This window comes from Alligator sinensis, unplaced genomic scaffold, assembly GCF_000455745.1.
Source record: "Alligator sinensis unplaced genomic scaffold, ASM45574v1 scaffold215_3, whole genome shotgun sequence".
NCBI lineage: Eukaryota > Metazoa > Chordata > Crocodylia > Alligatoridae > Alligator > Alligator sinensis.
The window spans coordinates 1,858,129-1,863,017 of NW_005842175.1; positions in this window are offsets into that span (position 1 = coordinate 1,858,129).

The window sequence follows — 4,889 nt, forward strand, 5'->3', positions numbered from 1 at the left end:
ACTTGAGCCCAGTTTTCTTCCTGCCCAGGCAGGGGGTCGGACTTGAAGATCTACAAGGTCCCTTCCGACCCTGCTTCTATGATTCTATGATTAGGGAGAAGTGTTTTGCCAACCCCAATCTGCACCTGGCAATGACGTTGCTGAGAGGATGTTATTGATGCATGGACTCCTTTGTTGTTTCCAAGGCATCATGGCCCTGCCTACAGTTTCCACAGTGCAGCCATTAAGAATCATTGAACAATTTCAATCCAGATCAAAGTACAGCCTGAACTGTGGGCAAGTGCCAGAGCGTACACTACTGGGAATTCTGAGCACACATGCTTCCAACTAGTCAGCTACGCTCTTCTATAGCTGAGTCCCAAAAGATACGCCATATTAGCAACACAGGCACCCAACGTGCAGAGGGAGTCCTCAGCTAGTCACTTTAAGAAATGGGTTCATATAGCAGAGATGACTTTCTCAAATTCTGCAAAGGCAAAAGTGGACAAGGGGTGTTCACAGAACAACTGCACCAGCATGATGGCCATGCCCAGTCTAGATGGTGTACCTGACTATTGTCCCTAGGAGCCCGAGTCACCGAAGGGCTCAAAATATGAGATCTACTAGTACTGGCAACTGAGTTGAATTTATGGTAACACCCATGCTGAGAGCTGTGAGGAGACATGCTCTGTGGGACTCATGCTATGTGTCAATGAGCTCTGCAGGGAACAAAGGCGGTGCAGAGACCTGAGTAATTCTGCTGATGGTGTGGTGGGAACACAAATGAGTTTCTTTAGGCATGTGCAGTCCCACTGGATTGTGTGTGGCACACCGTTCAGGACCTACACTAACAGACCCTGCAGCACACTCCCCCTCACCTTGCTGAAAAACTATGGTTGTGTATTTTCACCGATCTCTATTTCTTCACAAACACACCAGGCAAAAATCCATGTGTTGGTGGGGAAGGGGGAAAAGACAGCTGCAAGGAGGACAGGAAACTCAACTTTTCAATGGGAAAATTAGCCCTGCTCCTGCAAACTCATCTTAGCTTTCCTTTGAAGTCAAGGAAGCTCTTCACATGTGCAAAATGATGCTGATACATAAGGGTTTGTGTGACTGAGGGACACTGTGTATAAAGGTATATATGCCAGCTTCACTAACAGGGACATTTTTTGGCAGCTTGTGTTTGTTTTTCAGAATAAGGGAGCTTTTCAGCCTACAAACTAAATGACATTTTTGAATAAATATTAAAAAGACATCAGCTAACTGCCTTCCCCCCGCTCATCCCCAGTGTACCTGAAAAAGCTGATTATTGTGCCTGGAAACAACAGAATTTATAACTCCACCTTCAGTATAAAAAATCAGAGCATTTTTATACTAACCTGAGTAAAGTAACTCACCTTTTAGAGTGCCTACAGCATCACACCACTTGTCCCTGAAGCCTGAGTATCCACCAGAAGATCACATGCTACAAAGTGTGGATATTTGACACACCGAAGGTATGGGTTAGTTAATAAGGTCCTGCAAAAGTTACCAGCACTGGAACAAGATTCCTTCCTTGTCATTTTCTTTCTGGATCACTGATGATGATGAAGAATTATTATTATTTCTATGATACCAGCTCTAGAGGGTCTCAAACAGGGTCAGAGACCTATCACAGTTGCAGGTCTGAGTGGGCAGAGCCCTAGCTGAGGACTGGAGAGCCCTTGGCTCTCATCCTTCCTCTCCTGCTGGCCTATTAGGTGCCCTTGGGAAGACACTGCTCCCTGTGCCTCACTTTCCCCTTTGTAAGGCACTTTGAGATCTGCTGATGAACAGGGGGAGAAAAAGACTTGGCTTGGCTATCACTGCTGTGCTTGTTGCTGTCTGAACAGAGCATCTGCATCCTGCAAACAAAGGATGTGAGAAAGGAAGCTTTGCATTTGAGATGGAGAATGGAGGGATGCTAACATGAAGTAACTTGCCCAAGGCCATACAGGACGTCTGTGGCAGTCTGGCATTTGCTTGTTGGCTTGTGCATAAAAAAATTGTACAAGAGCAAGCAGGCAAATATGCTGTGGCCAGAATTAGGTAACACTGCTGTAGGAGGATTGCCAACTCTGTTTAAATCTATTTTGAGAGGTTTCTGGAATGCCAATGTGCCCACGACACATGAAGCAAATGTGCCCGTGTGCTTGTGTACATCAGTTACAGATTACGGTGCATAGACTTCATGTCAGGAAGACAAATGCACATTACTATTACATTTTAAAAACCCACTGGACTACTATATAAATTGGATTCAACACTTAATATTTATTTTAATAAATGCCCGATCATTTATGTCCCAGGTGACTCTCAGTGGAGATTTATATTTAATTCCTGGAGACTCCAGGGCAATCCTCCCAAAAGGATCTGTCACTGTTACACAAGGTTCAAAGCTGGGGACATTTCAGACAAAGTACTGCTCAAATCAACAATGATTGATGCAGACAGCCCCAATTTTGTGAAGCCTCCATTCTCTCATTGGCAAGGCCTCCTCACTGGTTTCCAGCATCCCAAGGAGATCAGTCTCTATAGGACTCTTGACAAACTGAAGAAGGAGTACATCAAAATGAATTGGGAGTTGACTCAGAAGGCTGAATACAAATAAGCGTGACTCACTTGGCTTGGTGCTGGTTTGAGAGGAAGGTGTGAGATGATAAACAGTTTATAATTGCTGGCTGTTCATTTTTCCTAAGAATGATTTAATTTTTATTTATTTTTGATAGATAGAACGCTGAAAAAAAATGGATAAAATTACAAAAAGGAAAATAGAAACAGATTCAGGGGAAATAGAAATGGGGTGAGGGTGGAGGGAGAACGATCCTGGAGAGTGGGAGTAAAAAGGCCCCTTTCATTGATCTCCTAAAACTAGACTGGAAAAAGCACTAGAACATTTTGTAAGGAATGATCCTGTAGGAGATTACACTGTTTCTGCTGTGCTGCTTACTTGGTAGTGTATAGAAGGGACAATGTGCCAAGGTGCTGGCAAAGGTGGGAGAATAGCTCCTTTCTTCCTAATCAGCAACAACCTCTGAATTCAGTCTCCACATAGGGTATGAGCATGGGTAGGAAATAGCGCCACAGGCTGGAAGTTGATGAGAAAGTGTCCATTTGAAAGAGTAAGGGTAACTGGCCACTGAAACGACCTACCAAGGAATGTCGTGCATTTCCCATCACTTAAAATCTTTCAGTGGACAAAGAAAGCATTTCAAAACACAGTGCTTTTTCTCAACCACAAGCTACTTTGCTGAATGCAGGAATTGCTTGCAAGTTCCTTTGGCTGGATGACACAGGAGGTCAGACAAGACCCCCAAAATAGTCACTTCTTGCTTAAAAATGGGTGACCCCCCACAGCTTAGCAGATGGGCCAGGACAAAAAGTCAGATGATTAATTAACTGCTGACATTCAGCTCGAATTACTGAGTGTGAATGGGCTGAAAGAAAGGGTATTAGCTCTTTTGTAGGCTTAACAACAAATTCTGAAAATATGATCATTTTCAGTTACAGCTCATGAAATTCAAATCTCCCATGCCTCAATGAATAGACCTATATGTGACTCTAGCTACAGTGAGGCATGCTAGAACCAAGGACAGGAAGAGAATACAGTATTCACTAAAGCTTACTCTTTTGTGACAAACAAGGGGTAGTTGCCAGATTGTGACTCAACTGAATACAGTCTTGTGGTGCGGAAAGGAAAGGCTGACTCAGTTATCATTGCCTGCATTGGAACAGAAAGGAAGCAGCAGAATATCTGGTTAAATACATTAAAGATGGCAACAGCTTCACAGGCTCTAAAAGCATTTCATTAAGAACAGAAACAAAACTCACTGGGGAGAAATGTTATGACAACCCCAGTCTGCAGCTGGCAACGGTGGTGCTGAGGGGACGCTATCAGTTGTGGACCGATTTCTGTTTACCAACGGCAGCCTGGCCCTGCTTAGTCACCAGAGATATGGTGCAGCCATTGAGAGTCATTTAACAAGTTCAGTCTAAATCAAAGGTGCAATCTGAACTGCAGGCCAGTGGTCAGGCTGCACATCGGGTCAGGTAGGCTTGCAGACCCAGTAGATGCACTCTGCCAGGGACATGGGTACACAGAGTGTGGAGGCATCCTGCTGTTAGTCACTTGGAGTAACAGGTGTGCACAGCAGAGAGGACTTTCAAGAAGAAATGAGAGGTGAACAGAAGGCATTCACAGGACACCTGCACTGTGTACAGTCCTGACACTGTATCTTACCACCTCTTGGAGCCCTTGTCATGGAGAGGCTCCAAATGTAACAGGAACTCCTAGCTCTGGTAAATGGGCTAAGCCAATAACAACACCTGTGCAAAGGGCTGGGAGGAGAAATGCTTCTTGGGACACATGCTGTGTATCCAACAGGTCTTAATGAACTCCCCAGGGTACAAGAAGTAATTCTGCTGGTAGCGTAGTGGGAGCACCCAGGCATGAATGAGTTCCTTGAGGCACATATAGTCTCACTGGGCTCTGTGGCACATGGTCCAGGATGAACACTGAGAAATCCAAGCACTGCGCTGACAAACTGCTTGGGCAGAGATTGTGAATGCTCACCAGCCCCTATTCCTACACAAACATACTGGGCAAAAAAATCCATGTGTTGCAGGTGGCAGAGGAAATGGAGGAATCTCACCTAGTCAAGAGTAAAATAAAACCTGCTCCTATAAAACCTTCCACCTAAGTTTAGCATTGTGTTGGTGGGGAGTCTTTTTGAAGCCCAGGAGACTACTCACATATGCAAAATGAAGCAGATGCATAAGGGCGTGCATGATTGGGAGACTCTTTATATAAGGGTGTATTTGAAAGCCTCACAAACAAAGATCCTTTCTGGCAGGTTGGGTCTCTTTCTTGGACTAAGGGAATCAGCAGG